We start from the raw sequence: 16,947 nt of genomic DNA, 5'->3' as shown, positions 1-16,947 counted from the left end.
AAATAGAGTTTGTGTATGCAGCAAAGCATATACAAACTAAACTTAGTCTGCCTCCTCTTATGGCCTTTAGAGACTATAGAAAGAGAGCCAAATGGAGTCCCAGAAGAGCAAGGGGCCTTTAGTGTATTCTTCAAATTTCTCCCACAGATAATTTGGAAGAAATACAGTGTACTTTTGTGTGCCCCGAAAGTAAAATTGCAACCAGCTGATGGAACAATCTCAGCAGCAGCAATGAGAGTCAACTCAGAAAGGCAGGGTTTGTTGCCAAATAACACAGATTGTTTATAATGAATATAAACAATTACACTGCTGACCAGATTCCCACTACACTTCCATCCACAGAATATACAAAATACAGCTCTGGCACTGATCTCCCAAATATTTGCTGTATATTGAGCATTTTCACTAAATGAAATACAGCAGAATTGCAACAGAGAGAAGCCCACACCACAGTGGTCCCATCCCCAACGCCTTTTGTTCTGCACCTTTATTTTTATCTTTCATATTATAACCATACATAAGTAAAACGGTTCTTGATCCATCACAATCTCCCCCTAATTCTTTAATTTCACATTTTTGTTGTCCTCTCACATAGTAAGTTTAACACTGAGGATGGACACAAAGAAAAGGGGAGATGCTGGGAGGTGGTCATCACTTTGCAGTTTCCTTGCCCATGTGGTTTCTCTTACTTCTTTCTCTGTCACATACATGACTTGTCTTCCCAGAGCTGAAATCATACGTAACTACTGAAGGCAGTTTAAAGCAGGGTTGTTTTTTTTTTAAAGCAGTGTCCATCCAAGCTGACTGAGCCAAGCATTTACCTGAAAGCAGAAACTTACGAGGTTTCTGATGTACTGTACAATTTGAACCCTCCTTCAGGGCAATACTGACAGAACAAAAATATTCACAACAGACAAGAGGAGGGTCTTGCAACAGATCCTTCCAAAGGTCTAGTGGTAGAAATATGTTGTATATAATGTTAACACAATAAATTTGCAAGAAAACATCCATAAATCACCATTTCAATGGGCTATGAACTTCAAACTGTGCATTCAGCTCAGTGATTTCATTAGGGCAGAATAACTGTATTTCCATATGAAGAACAGTCACAGTGCTAATTCTGAAGTAACAAATCGTTCTTTTATTTCCAAATGTATTAGGACTAGGGGAAAAAAGCAAATAACTGAAACAAGAAAAGGTGCCCTTTCCAAACATTGTCCATAGAGGGGAAGGTGAAGACAATGGCAGTTTTCTGATGCCTTCAAAGAAATGTGTTTTTTTGGCAGGAGATAAGTCACTTTAGTTAGTACTCTTAGTAGTTATTTGTTATTGCTGGAGCCAAAGTCAAACTTTGCACATCCCAGTTTGGAGCACAGCTTCTATCAGCTGCTACAGATTTCACTACCATGGTTACTGAATCACTCATCAGATTTACCATGAGCATTAGGAAGGTACCTGCTTGCTGAGTTCTGGATTAAAGCTATATTTCTGGGGAGCTGTATTTCTGATGAAGCCCCATCATCTCACTGTTACCCTCACCCCACCCACTTGCACCAACCACCCTACTATGGTTGGCTGCTGCCAACAACAGGCCTGAATTTCTCACTCTTAATATTAAAGAGGTTTCCCAGCTTTCAGTTTCCTTGACTGCTGACGCAGTTGTACACCTACAAAAGCAGATGACATTGACTTCGACTTAATCCTAAACAGGACTGGGCCTGCGATGCTGTGATGAAAGTTTCAGGGGGAAGATACAGAATCTCTTGAAACAATGAACTGTCATACAATATCGAGTGTCAGATGGTCCGTCAGGTTGTTTTCTTGGATTCCCTGTAAAAGACTTGATGGCCTTGGGCAGAGCAAACATGAAAACTGATGATAAAGTACAATTCATTTGAGTCCAGCCTTGAAAATCTGCAGCTACTGCAGCTGTGGGTGCCTTACGCTAACTACATCCTGTTTATAAACAGCCACCACAAAAATGTCACTTTTCTGATTTGGAGCCATTTGCATTAGCCAAACGTATTTCACAATAAAAAAAATGTCTCAGCCAATTAGAATTCATTTCTCCACCAGCCCAATAAACACTAATCAGCTCACCCATTAGTGCCAGTGGTTCAGTCTTCATGTGCTGCTGCCTTTCTCCTGCTATGAATATGCAGATCTCTCCATCCCTGTTTCTGAAGTGCCTCTGCTTTCTGTAGCTGACATTTCTGTGCTGTTTGGGTAACAATACCAGAGCTTATCGCTCTCTACTGAAGACAGAGATAACTTTAAAATGTATACGAAGGGAAAAAAATACCCCGTACCACAAAGCAAGTAAAGCTGACTGATGGATTTTGTGTCTTAGCAGTGGATTTGTGAAGCTCAGAAAAAGCAGTAAGAAGACACTTCTTATAGATGGGGTGCTGTTGTTTGTAAGCATTGGATCCAGCACTGAGATTGTCCCATGGCAGCCAGCCTGGCACAGTATATTTGTGGGGCTGCAGCTGAGTGGGGCATGTTCACAGAAATGAAGTTTCTGAACACAGACTCATGTTCTCAATGCAATGGTTCGCCTTCGCAGCGTCAGCTGGTGCTGTGCTTTTTGCGTTGTTACGGTTTATTTTCAGTGGATAGTTTAGCAGACTGCATTAGATTCCAAAGCTTAAGGTCCAAAAAATATGTTTGTGTTACTAAGAAAAACCTGAATCAACAGCTCTTTGTAGGCTCATATGAAGGCTGCATGAGCAGGTTTGTGAAGGGCGTGTACATGCTGATCTTGCAGAGATTTACATCGAAGTGTAACCTCCCTCTCTCCTAGTAGTCCTAGAGAAGTGGCTGTGAGCCCACAGCGTTAACAAACCATTACAGTGGTTTAAGATGTATCTGCTCTGCTTTCCCCAGTCACTAGTCCAGTAGCAGACATTTCCCTGCGTTTCTTTGGCTGAGTGGCCTCCAAGACTCCTCCCTGATTTTCCTCTAGGCTGTCATGGATCCAAAACTACAGTAGGTTTAAATAGTTTAAGCAGGTGGCTGCCTGATTTTGCCCGCAGGGCACGTGGAAGAAGCACATGATCCCTTCTCCGGTAGAGTTACAGGGCAGGAACGGTTGGCAGAGGGGTGGTAAAAAGCAGCTGGGCCTGGCAATGAGCATCAGCACACAGGAGGGGACGTGTGCTCACACTGACACCTGCTCCCGCACAGCACGTGGCCAGCTGTCTCTGCCCAACCACAACCTCAGTGGCTGCCCAGGACAGGTTTGGAAGTCCTGTGGTGTATCTCATTGCAGGACTGGAAGCTCTGGTTTCGGTCAGGAAAACTGCTCAGACCAGTAGTATTTCCAGTCCACCTCACTGGGCCTTAAGTGTATGTTTGAGACTTATCCATCTGCAAATGGGAGGGAATGTGTCCAGGGAATTTAGCTTAAGCAACAGGACTGCAATGAAGCAGCTCCCGAAGTCTCACATGGTCTGCTCCATCCAGTCCTTGGTGGGACGCAGCGTCTGACAAACAGGTGGTAACAAACAGCTTGAGGAAATTGCTGCATCTGCTTTGCTAAATGAGCATGTGTCTGAGCCCTGAATCCATCTTTCAATCAAGCCTTCAGTAGGAAAACAAAATCCTGAAAATGGCATTTCTGAATGGGACCCAGTAAGGAATAGATGGAAACATAGGTATGGTTTACAGTGAAATCAAAACAAAAAATCAGAATGCTGTAAGAAAAGCCACACGATTCTGAAGGCAATCATAATTGCAACAGTCCATTATGAAACTGTAAAGGGAAGTCTGCAATTGGCCAATCTCCCGTCTAGTTTCACTTGTGAAGTTGAGTCTATCTTGAAATAGTTACAAAAGCGGCAGTAAACCAGAGACAAACCATAGGGAGCCATGGACCCAGTATTTATATCACCATCCCTTTCACTGGGCTATGACAAGAAAAATACCATCTTACCTCATTATTTCCCTTTCAGAATTGATGAGTAATAAAAACAATTAGCCAGGAATGTTTTTTAAAACTTGCTGAATGCATTATTTGACAAACATGTTCATAAATAGTGTATCTAATTACAAACTGAGCGGAGCACTGAAAACTACCTCATCATTTGTGAAGAACTTGAAAATCTCATTTCATCCATTGATGAGTCACTGCAGCCCATTAGCAGTAATCTGGCACAAGCAACACAGAGACGTTTTTATCCCTCTCATTGTAGTAAGTGCATTTCAGGACTGACGTGGGACATTTACACTTTGCTGAATTTGAGCAAAGATTTTAAAAAAAGGACGTGTGTTTTGTGACAGTGGCTGGTTTGGGGCAATTCTCTATATCTGTGCAAGCTCCCAGTCTGGTTTCTCTGCGAGGACTGTTCTTTGTGTGGGAAGTTGTGGGGAGCCACAGGCACAAAGGAAGCTGAAACTCTCTCAGCAGTTCCCAGCCAATCTGTAGCTGAGTTGGGAGAAGACCTGCTTAGTCCTTTAGGCACCAGAGAAAGTAATTATCATTGGTCAGACCTTACGCAACACCAGCTTTAGCCTTAAGTGGTCAGGTAGCTCCATACACAGTCCATGCAAAGAGCTTGTTTTGGCCTCCAGTAACCCAAGGTGCCTTGCTCAGCACAGAGCCCTTCCTCCACCCATGCAGATTGCACTGGCTGGCGCTGAGAAGCTCATTACACCCTCACCATCTTCCTCTCCCTTCCCATAGGCCCTGAAACAGCTGAAATCATTAAAAGGGGATAACTTTAAAATCTGTGTTTATTCAACTGTTTTGCTAATAAGCAAAAGCATTTGTCCTGTTACCTGACAGTGTCTTTCAGGTATGGTAGATTCCATCTGGCAACTGTTACTTGCCTTATGTAGTGCTTGCGACCATGCATTATCATTTAATTAGGCTGAAACTACATAGATCCAATCCAGTTCTCCAAGGCTATAGACCCATATGACTCATAGGCTGTGCATTGGGCTGTCAGGACAGGTCACTCTGCACTGCCAGAAAATGTAAACTGTGTCCTTGATTCAGTATCTACACGGCATACCCAGCCCTGAACCAAAACATGCTCCTTATGGAGTCCACAAGCTGTGGACAAATCCAGCCTCACCAAGTGCTTCTCCAAAAGAAAAGTTGACCTTTCAGTTCCTTGCTGTCTAAAATACACTCAGTCATGACACACCTTGAATCACAGTCTGTTGATGGTGCTTCTATTATCAGTAGTGAGGTTATACTTCCATGCTTTTTTGCCATGTACTCAGTGATATTTGCAGAAGAGCTGGAAGGATGCTGGAAGCTTTGGGGTAGCAGAAACCGCTTCCAGAGATGTACTGCTTTTTCACAACAATTTCAGCTGAACAGTATTTGGCTCTGGGACAAAGGGGAAAAAAGGCAGAAATATGAGATATCTGAAAGTATTGCTTTGGTTGCAGGGTTGAGGTGGAGCACGCTGCTAAGCCTTGGAAGTTGCTGCACAGTGAAGATATTGCGTGCTGGATCATTTTCTTCATCTCACAGACTACGAATGCCAGGGCTCAGCTGAAAAAGGAACCTGAGGCTCCCCATTTTGAAGTCAAGGTACATATTCTTTCTTGCTTTCTCCTGAGCATTGTTCTGGCTCATCTCTTAATTCACAGGAAGCCATACTATATATTAATAGGCAAGTTCGCCTGGAAATTTATTTTGCAGGAGATTTTGTTATTGCCTCATAAACACAGAGCTCCCTTAAATTGTCGTCAAAATACATCACCATAAAATTACTGAAGCAATAAAAGAAAAAACCTAGAACATTGCTACACCAGATTCTGCTCTGAGTATTATGCTGTTCTTCCGTGAAATTTGCGGTACCTGCAGGGACCTGGTAGCATTCTTTAGCTGATATGTGTAGTCCAAAAGAAGTGATCACACTTTCAGTAAAAGGTGATTTGATTTGCATGGGGCTGTGGGCTCCAATCTAGCAGGACCACCTTAACTCTCCTCAGATGCAGCCAGCACTAGCGGCTGTTCTTCACCATTTTGCACCTTCAAAAGGCATTTATTTCTATCTAAAGTAGCCATCATTTATCTCTGGGTATAGCAGGACTCCTGGTCTGGAATTGCTTTCTATGGGCATCAATGACAAGCCCAAGCCAAAAGCAAACTCAGCTTGGAAGATGCAGAGCCCTGTTTAGGGAACAGGGGGACACAAATGAGGTTTCAATGGCTGTGGTCCATTCATGGTGGATGTTTACAGCTACGTGCCTCTTTGCAGGATGGGAGAGGTCTTTGCTGAGGGGCAGTGCCTGGGTTCCCCCACCTGCCCCACATGCTGCAAGTGGGAGGGAGCCCACTGCTTCTGTGGGACTTGGGGAACCTCGCGGATATGAGATACGAGCAGGGTTATGACATGAACGCTGCACTTGCAGTAAACAAAGAGTTGGAAAATGGCAGTACCAAATTAAATGGCAGTGAAGCTTTTGTTGTTTCAGTTTTATACGGATTTTAAGGGAGAATCCATGATGAACTGCATTGTGCACGTTCACACCCAAATAAGGAGGGAAGTGTGGCATATAAATAAGTTTGGCACTAGGCTGGTATCTTTTTTGAATTCTAGCTCACCAGAAGAGTTTTACAGAAATCTGATTACAGTTTTACTGCACGGACGATGCTTTTGCATCTGTTCCACAGATATCCACCTTTTAAATGTTATTTAATTTGTATTGATTTTTCCTGCACTTTCATAAGCAGACATCACACATCTGAGCACACACAAAAATGATTACTTAAGTGACGATTTAAAAATAATGGATGTACATTAGCACATGAATGATTAATTCCTCTTTGTGAGTACAAGCATCCAGGCTATGGCTGAGTAAAATATTGATGGTACAAAGGAAATGAGCTGTTTCTTAATTTGGTTTTGTTCTGGTAATGTGTAACTAATGTTGTTTCCTTCTAGCAGTATGCATTTAGTGACCCTTTTAAATTTTAATACCTAGTGATAGCTAAACTAATAGCTTCATGGGACGTACAAGAAGGGATTCTGAAAAGACGCAGATATAGTTAACATGCATTAATTTGAGACTCCCTGTAACACATTTAATACAAACAGGTACTACAAAAGGACCTGGCCAAAAGGTACTACAAAAGGACAAGCTGGCATTTCAGTAGAAAGCCGAGGCTTCTTTTTGTACAAGGCACTGAAGATTCCATTGTTGTATTAGTCTCAGGGGGCTACGGCACAGGAATCCCAGTTCATCAGGGCCTGATGCTCTCATGACGCATCTGAGAGTGTGGGAGTTTGTCAGTGTTGTACGAAATGAGAGTGTGGCTGCTCTTACCACCTGATACTTGGGCATGTGTTTGCACTGAAGGCAGCTCAACCTGAACACTAGGATTAACTCTGTGCTGGACTCCTACAGCCTTACTTAGAGATACCCTCATTGTATTTTCCACCTGCTCCCATAGCTGTGGAAGTGTTCCTGGAGTTTTTTTTGCCAGGATTACAGTTTGAAGTGCTTTCCCATACTACTTCTGAGTGAGGAGAAAAGCACAATTCAGGCAACACTGCCCACTGCAGAGCATGGTGAGCCACACTCACCCCTCCGAAACATGAAACTAGTGTCCAGCTGAGCAGAGCAGTATGGGCTCAACATTAAATATAAATGTCTAAGATGCTCTGTAGGTGTAACTGGGCAGCAACACGTGTAAAGACATAGATTATGGTAGAGTGCAGCTACAGGTTTTGACATTCTCCAATGGGAATACAACCTTGTTAGTGACATACAGACCGAGTCACTGGCAGTGCCAAGCCATTGTCCATCTGTTGGGATGGCACCTTGCCCACCAACGTGGGGACATGCCAGGTTTCAGTTGAAGTAGGTGCCTTCTAACAATGAGTTTAGAAAAGCAGCCTGTTGAAGACAGCAACTGACACTTCTTTCTTCAATAGACTATTTTTGGAGTGGGAACACTTGCTGGCAGCAAGTGCAAAGGGCCTAAATCAGCTTCTGTTAGTCAGCTGCAAAAAAAATTCATATTTGCTACAGTAACAGAAGTTTGGACTAAAAAGTAAAGCGATTGCTTCCATTTGGACTTACTATCCTCGCATGGATCTGCTTATTGTGGTTACTTATTCCCATTTTACTGTAGTGCACAGTAGTTTGCAGGTAGGAAATGAAGAGGAGGAAGAGGAACAGTATATTGCCTTTGAGATGAGAAAGAATGCATTTTGTTTAATTTTATACTATGATCTTTTGATATTTTCCACTGCTGCAATGGATATTGCATGGTAATCCTGACAGGATGTTTTTACGTGTGAGGAAGAGTTTGAGTGTTGGCTCCCCAGGATGACATTTGAAGAATGTCAGTTGACAACTGAGAGAAAAGAGGGATCTTCAGGCAGTCCCAACAAAAATCATCAGGCTCCCCATCATCACATCAGGTCTTTTTCAGAGTGTTGTGAAGATCCCAGGGAAAACACAGACTTAGCTGTCAGAACTCCCAGAAGGGCTGTAGACCAGAAAGCAAGGTAACATGTGTGCTTCTCTCTTGTGACTTTTTGGATACAGGACGCCTGGCACGTGGGCAGGGTGTAAAACCACACAGCTTTAAGAGCAGCCCAGATGGCCAGCAAACCCAGGAACACATGTACACATAATATCCTGATCCTTCTAGGAAGGATTTTCAATCTAAATTGTCACCCTGACATCAGCCCTATGACATTAGTGATGTGCAGGAGTGATATATGATCCACCTCGCAGATAGCTACTTGTTCAGGACTGTGGTAAGGAGTAATATGGCTTATCATGCCTCTTTTGACATGTCCTGTGCACATCTGAGCTTCATTCCTGGCAGTGTGATGTGATCATAGAATTATAGAATGGCTTTGATTGGAAGGGACCTTAAAGATCACCTTGTTCCAACCCTCTTGCTGTGGGCTGCTTGCCACTCACCAGATCAGGCTGCCCAGAGCCCCATCCAACCCAGATCTGGAACACTTGCAAGTGATGGGTGTCTGAGTTTGACCGTGGCCTATCCCTGTCACCTGGCTGAGCACCAGGGCAGTTCTTTCTCTCACCACAACCTTTGCCATCTTTACGCAACTCCACTCCCTTTGTCACTCCAGCAGGACAAAGCTGTCCTCCCTGGTGATGCACTCGGTCCTCAGACAGTGCAGGGGGACTTGCCAGGCACCAGTGTGCCAACAAAACCTGTGCTCTGTGCAGCTGGGTCCCATCTGACATATGGAGGGCGGTTTTGGATGGTCTGGCCACCTGGGGAGGTAGATACTTCTCCATCCTTCTCTGGTTCAGTGCTGCGCTCTTGGCCTGATGCATATATGAGGATAAGATGACAGGGGAAGAACCAGCTAGGCATTCTCTGCCAACATACAGAGGACATATGAGCAAAATAAACAGTCAGTCATTGACATTCCTCTGAGCACAGGAAACTATTCAAGCAGCATCTGAAGTACTCAGATAAAATATCCATCTCTAAATCAGCTTTTGATAGGAAAGCTGAGAATAACCTGTAGTTATGTTTGGCTGCTGGACAGTAGAGACATTATTAGAAAATGATTTGTTTTCTATAACATGGCTGCTAAAGTCCTGGCACCTCATTATGCAACTAATTAAAAAGAGTCAAAGCTATAAAAGGAGCTGGAAAACTCCGGCTAGAGCCACAAATGCCATTTCTTCCACTGCTTCCCAGATGGAGAATCACTTTTCATGCCCTCCTCCTATCCACAAAGACACAAAGAGAGGAGTTCTGTAGCTAACAGCCACAGCATCTAGGACTGCCTCACTCCAGGCAACAGAGCAGTCTCTGTGCTTTGCTGAGAACGGAGATGTCATGGCTTACTTTTTTCTTTTGAGCCATATTATATAACAGTGCTGGCATTCCTACCTGAGCCTATTTTTCAAAGTCAAGGACTGTCCAGAGGATTTCATGATAACCTGATGATCACTGGCTGCTTCTTTGTTGTATATTTTTGCTATGTTAATTCTTCAAATATGAGCTGAAAATGGGAGATTTTGTAATATATGCTGGGTACCATTGTTACATTACATTGCCTTCGAGCTGAAGTGCTTTCTGCACTTTTGACCCCACACACACCTCTCTTCTCCTAGACCAAACCTCCTCCCTGACAGCTCCTTTGCATGACTGTTTGCTGCATGACTTGTCACAGACAATGGTGTTTCCCCAGACTCTGTGGAGCTTTGCATCACTCAAGATTAGTGGGCTGACATGCACAGTCGTGCAAGCAGCTGGCAGACTGCGGTCACTGAAACAACATGGAGATGAAATGGGCATCTATCTCCTTGTCACATACGGTCACCTCAAAAGTGAAAACTCTCTCATCTTGCACCTCCCAGAGAAAGGTACTGAGATGTGCCTGAGATTCAGTAAGGCTGTAGGACATGGTGCACCATCTTAAATGTTGATGGGGGAGAAGGCGCAGCAGTAACTTGAAATGATCAGAGCCACTTGCACTCACTTCTGCCTCTTAGCTTTCATGATGTGTTGTATAGAGTATAACAAGTGCTTTATCTTGTTTGTACTTACTCACCTTCCATAAGCAGATTTTTTTTTCTTCTGCAGTAACCTGCAAAGCACAGAACAGAGAGGAGCAAACCCTCCTGCAGATGGCTCTGCTGCAGCCACTCAGCAGAAAGGACCTCACAGCCCACAGCCAGTGCACAGGAGGGAACACCAGGGTTCACCAAAGCTAGAAGTCACTCTCCAAACAAACTGTAATGTTAGATAAGGCTAGAAGTGTTGAAAAAAAATAGTAATGGCACGCACCCCAAAACCCACAAACAAAATATTCGAGGTTAGTCAGCTACCGAGATGTCAGGGGGCAGACACTGAACAGAAACTCAAGTTAGCATGCCAAAGGCAGCAGCTTCTGTCATCACTGATGGTGTGTGGGCTGTAGACTTTCTGTATGTGTGATAGAGGTACAAGTAAATAGTTTGATCATCTTTTTTCAAACCTAGGGTGAGAGTCTATGCTCCTTCTGGGTAGGAATGTGTCAGTGAAATGAGGCGAGGTTTTATTTCGGAGTTCAAACAGATACAAATTTACAAGCAGTTTGTTTATCTTTCTATCTTTAGTGATTACTGGCGTTAGCTATTTTCTAAGCAACCCCCTACATCAAACATGGAAAATGTCTGTCTGATCCTTTACAACTGTTTTACTGTCACCCAAATGAGGCAGGTTTTTGGCTCCTGAGTCAGGGTTATGCTGGACAGCTGCTTGCTGTGGCAGCCCAAGGAGCCACCTCAGGCTTGCCCAAGGGAGATTCAGGCTGTACTGGATTACATTCTTAGGGTCATATTTAAGGCCTTAATCCGTGGAGTTATATTTGGTGGGACGGCGAAGGAGCAAGGTTTGTGTGCGTCTGCGGACGTGTCTGCGTGAGTCTGTACATGCACGCATGCCTAATTGCTTGTTTTCTGCAATACTGAAACTTCCATGGCCATCATCAGCTGATTCCTGTGGACTTACCTTTGTGTAGGTTGTGATTGTTGATGTATGGAGCCAAGCTGGTTCATGTTGGATTTTATGGACTCTGGCATGAGTAATGTGATACTAATCTATAGATAAATGAATCTGCTGGTATTTATAACCAGTCAGCAATTGCCTCATCCACTAACTGCGAGTTTGGGGACGTGACAGTTACAGTAGATAGTACTTTACTGTAGCTCTGAGCTGTTTGAGAACCTGCAGGATTGCCTAAATTTCTAAGGGAATATTTGATTTACCTTAAAGAAAAGATCAGCCTCGCCTGTGGTCATTCTTACAGACATGGAGCAGTGTGTCTTCTGAGCCAGGACATAAAACACTTAAAGCCTGAGCCCAGTCAGTTAAATAAAACAATAAAATTATAATCTGTCCCTATCCTACATTATCTGGTAATTAACACAGAAATAACAGTGAAACCGTAGCATGTTCTGGGGCCTTTTTCTGTTCTGAAGGTCACTGGGTCTCCATAGGACAAGGGGGATTCATCACACAGAATCAATTACAGGATTAGGTAATCCTCTAAAATGGGATTGAAAAGTGATTTTGTGTAGCAGAAGTTGCTATATATAATTATATATAGATAGCATTAAGTGTCTTGTCATCTTGCGATTATGTGCTGTGGGCATAGATTTGTTGCTAATATGTCTTTTCAGCCGTCTGTGCCTGGAAAAGGCAGTGCAGAGAAGTGTAGGTAAACACCGCAGATGGTGAATCTGTACTGACTGAGTAGCTGTATGACAAATGAAATTTTGGAAATTAAAATTGTAGGCTGTGAGGAGGATCACCTATTAATCTTGGAAGTATGCCATTAAATCTAATTACAGTGTTTTGTTGATATTACCTTAGATGTTTGAAATGAATTCCCCATCAGATGATAGGTGATGAAATATACCTAACTGAAAAGCTAATCATTGGAAGAAAAGGAAGTTTTCTTGCTCTCAGTGATTGCTGGAGACATTGCAGGGGCTGAGGACCCAGCAGCACGCACCGTGCTAAACCTGGTCCCAGCGGACACCACAGCATTGCCCTCACCTGGGCTCCTCCAATCCCAGTTCCCTGCCCAGTACAGCCCAACCCTCTCTGGGATGTTTTTTAACAAGGTTATTCTTTTGCAAAGGCCAGGAATTAGTCACATTTTACCACTGCAGAAAAGTGACATGGCCAGAATTGTTGGCCTGAAAGAGTTTGCTTTTCAAAGTGAAGACTGATGGAGAGCCTACAGGCAGGAAAGACCAGTTTTACAGCATGACTCTGCCCAGTTTTGTTCCCTGCTCGAATCCCTTTTATTATCTTTGACATCCAGTCATCCAGATTTCACTATAAGCACATTTCAAGTAGTAAAATATGCAAGATACCGCATTATGAGCATTATGCATGTGCCTTGCCCTTGCTATGCAGGGTTCCTTCTGGCAGCCCCACAGCTGGAGCAGGGCAGGAGCTCCCAGCCTACACCACCCTGCATCCATGAGGGCACAGCCTGCATGAGCCCTGTGGGGTGACCCATGCAGAGCTGCCAAAGCAGAAAAAAGTTATTCATTTTCCAATTATTTTATCAATTACTGGCGTACCTCCTTTGCCTCCCAATGGATATGGTGGAACTGGAGAGCCAGCGGATTGAATTTCAGTCAGACTTTTGCCTAAGTAAGAACTGAGAGCAGCTATTAGATTTATCATGCAAATACTCGGTACCGAGATAGTGCTTGGTATGCTTCACAAGGCAAACTAATGTCTGATGATTGTGGGTACGCACAGAACTGCAGCGCACCCATTTCTTCCACCAGCCAGAAAGATAAATGACAAGAGTGGAAGCACATGCAGATGTTGATGCAGTGCAAAGCCAGGATGAAGTTGCCAAGTTGGGGTGCACAGCCCATTGGCGCTAGCAGAACATCATCACTACGCCTCCAAGCTGACAGGCATTCCACCTGAGGCTTCTACACATCCCCCTAAATGAGGAGGCAGGCTAGAAAGATAGAAAACAGAGAGAACAATGATGTAAAAATTGAGGTTTTGACAGTCAGAAATACTTTAAAAACAACTCTCAACACAGTGCGCAAAAAGATGCTGAAAGAAAGTGATAAAATGGTTCTGTGTCTACCTATATTTTACCAAATGCTAATCGCTTAAAAGCACCTCCTGTAATTTGCTGAGAGCTGGCAAGGGTGGAAGAGGAGGTTTCACGTCATTTGGAAAATATGAGAAAATTATTTTCTTTTCTTTAAGCATTGTAAAGAAATATGCTTGTGTGCTACCTGAATGGGATACTATTTACGGAGATAAAATTATGACATCTTTTGTTACACTTACCACCTTCATACAGCACTTGACTTATAACCAATTATTTGCCTGTATCAACACAGCGCAGGCCCGTTACATTGGCAGTTTGCTATTTTTAGCCAATTGGTGTAAATCATGAGCGACAACGTTCTGAAATGTCTCACTTCTGACTTGTGTTGATACTGCTGCAAGCTCAGGACTCGGGCAAGGAAAATGGCTGGCTCCGCTTTTACCTTTATTTCCCATGCAACAAGGGCTAGGGGGACTGAACAGAGGGAACTGAATGCTGTCCAGGCAGATAAAAGATCCATCTTCTTGGAATCTAAACCATGGGAGATGGAGGTGAATAAGTGGCCACAAACAGGGCAATAGCTATAGTACACGTCTGTGGAGATGACTGCTAAAGCAGTAGGCATCCATCTGACGGAGGCGAGCGTTACTCTCGTGTCATTCTTCATTGTGCAACTTAATAGTGGAAGACCGTAACAAGCTACCAGCTTCAGCTGGTGTGGCTTCAGCCTCCTTCTGGTGATACACTGTGAAACATTACAGCTCGAGCTTCATATTTTCCATATTTATGTTCTAAAGTATCCAAAGTATTCTTTACCAAGCAGCAGAGACAAAAAGCCAGCTTCTTTGGAAATCATTCTGCATTTATTCACACACTATACAGGCTTGCCCTGTGTGTGCAATGGCTCCCCTGACAGTGAGAAGGCACTGAGGCTCCAGAGCTGTATGAGCATAACATTTTTGGATGGTTAATAGAAACCAACATTATCAGGCAGACCAATATTTACCCCTGCAATGGGAGCATTACTCATTGAATAGCATCTTAAACTGTCCAACTAATTTTATACACTCACAATAAATAAATTCTGCTCTCTTTTATTATCAAAATTAATTACAGACAAGGTAAGTCGTAACAGCCTCACTTTCAGCTTAGATTTAAGGACAGTGCATATAAAAACCGTGCATATCTGATTCATCAGAAATGAAGTGCCTAACCTGCAGTAAATTACCCTGTCCGCTGCCATGCGGGGGCAGATGTCTATACACAGTGTTGCAATGTGGTGCCTTTTAGAGGGATGAAACTGGAGGGAGGAGGAAAGCAGTTAGCTAAAATGTAATGACTCTTAGGATACAGCATCATCACATTCTGCCACTACTGTGATGTGGCCATTCTTCTGGAACTGACATTCGCTGTTTTTATTGGAAATGACATAGCTTAAATGAATAGGTCCTCAAAATATATGTTTCAATTTCATTCAGGAGCCATAGTGCCCGCAATAGTGTGCTGAGTCACCCACTGAGCCCTGGAGCAGGCCAAGGGAACCCGGCTGTGCCATCCTGTGTGGTTGGCCCTAGGGATATGCCATGTGAGCAGAGTTCCCCAAGCTGCTGCTCCAGCCCATGCAGCGTGCCCCTTCCCACCGCACCGCTGCCTGGTGACGGGGGATGCTATCAAATGGCTGTGCTTCCTCAGCCCAGCTCAGTCTTGGCTATGAACCCAATGGAGGAATTCAAGTGGAATGAAATGCCTGCTTTAAGCACACGTTAGTTTTATATTATCTGTGTTTTAATGAAGCAAAATCTCAATTTGTTGTTCTAACAGATGGTGGTTCTTCTATCTATATGTAAATTTTGAATATTCTGCTTACATTTTCAGATTTGTGAACATGAGTGTTGCTTAAGTCTGTAAAACACTTAGAGGGTGAAAAATCCCTTAGACTATAGGAATGATCCATAAGATACACTTCTGAGATGGGGTTGGGGAGCGCCGTCCTTACAGTTCAGTACCCAGAGACAGTCTGGCCGGAGCCGGACGGTTCTCAGGCACTGCTGGCCCCACTCTGGGTTCAGTCCTTCTGGAGGTGACTGTGCTGTTAGATTCCGCTGATGTGCTTCTTTTACAAATCAATCATTGTAGGGGTAATTAACATTTAAAAGGCAGGTTTCTTTTAATTCCATTAATATATTTGTGACAAGAAATGTGTTGGCAGAATCCAAAGGTTAAGAGTTACAATGAAGAACAAGTTTTAGAATAAATGAAAGTTAAGGCCTAAAAGGGGCTGACAGTACCCCATTAATCTGCACACTATTGACACAATAGTGCTCTGTTGTGTCAATGAGGGTTTAAGAAGCTTTGCGGCACATGTAACTGATGGTTTATCATATCAATAGGAGTCTGCGTGTATTGGTGCTTAAGAACCTGTGGCTGTATAATTCCCTGCCGGCACCCGCCATAAGTGCCACATACTTTAAATCCCCACAGAAAGTGGCTCGAGCCGTGCTGCAAGTTTTGAAACTGGAATAAACCACCATCGTTAAAATTTCAGCGTACATCTGCCTACGCTCGACTATCCCAAAGCTCCGTACTTCAGATCAAAAGCCTTCGCCACACAGCGGTGTGATCCGATGCTCTGCATCATATTTATCTCACCTCTATGTCTGGGACGGGCAGTGGGAGAGAGATCCTGCAGGTTGGGACGGCAGCCCCGATCCCAGCCTGGGGTGACTGCCGTGGACAGGCACTGAGCAGCTCTGGGAGCCAAGTGCTTCTTTTAGGGGTGGTCACATTTGTGCTCTGAGCCTTTTTGTCCTCACGTTGCAATCTGATCCCAATGCAGTGAATAGCCTCTATCGTAGCATTTTCCTATGCTGTACAAATGTCCGTGCTCTTAGACGAGGGCTGTGTCTGAGAAGGAGAAAATCAAGTCCTTGCACCTTTAACCAGGCAGCAGCACTTGGGGTGCAACATAGCAGCGCTGTGTTTGCTGTGAGGAAGCCCATAATGATCTCGCCTTTAGCCTGTCACCACTAGGAAACATCAGAGAGAAACAGCCAAGGGACGGACTTGCCAAAAACGTCCTATTCCCATGGCTGAGATTTTGTTGGCACCATCTCTAAAGAGAATTTACTATGGGCCGCATCCTGGCGCCCTCGCACAGAGGAGTCGGTTCCCGAGAGGCAGCGCTCCCCCTGCAAGGAGCACAGAGCCCGCAGGGGCCGCTCGCTGCCACCCGGTGCCACGCAACCCACAGGGCACAGGGCTGGGGCTCCCACAGGCTGGGAACGACCGACAACCCTCCCCTCCCCCCCAGCGATGGTTTCTGTTACTTAAATATATTTCGTTGCCCTTTAAGCCTTAATTAATTAGCGTTTCACGTGAAAAAAACACCCCCAACAATAACATA

General features: G+C 44.0%; 1 protein-coding gene across 20 annotated transcripts in view; it reads left to right on the top strand.

Moving 5' to 3' along the window:
- Positions 1–16,947, top strand: part of SEMA6D (semaphorin 6D) — a 589,434-nt gene that overhangs the window by 541,139 nt on the left and 31,348 nt on the right. For all 20 annotated transcript variants that reach the window (XM_072345109.1, XM_072345121.1, XM_072345119.1 and 17 more), the window contains one exon: positions 5,401–5,545. The gene's annotated coding sequence lies outside the window, so the exon portion shown is untranslated. The remainder of the gene's footprint in view (positions 1–5,400; positions 5,546–16,947) is intronic.

Source organism: Excalfactoria chinensis, chromosome 10, assembly GCF_039878825.1.
Source record: "Excalfactoria chinensis isolate bCotChi1 chromosome 10, bCotChi1.hap2, whole genome shotgun sequence".
Lineage (NCBI taxonomy): Eukaryota > Metazoa > Chordata > Aves > Galliformes > Phasianidae > Excalfactoria > Excalfactoria chinensis.
The sequence above is the reverse complement of the archived record's forward strand: the minus strand, read 5'-3'. Positions and strand labels throughout refer to the sequence as shown.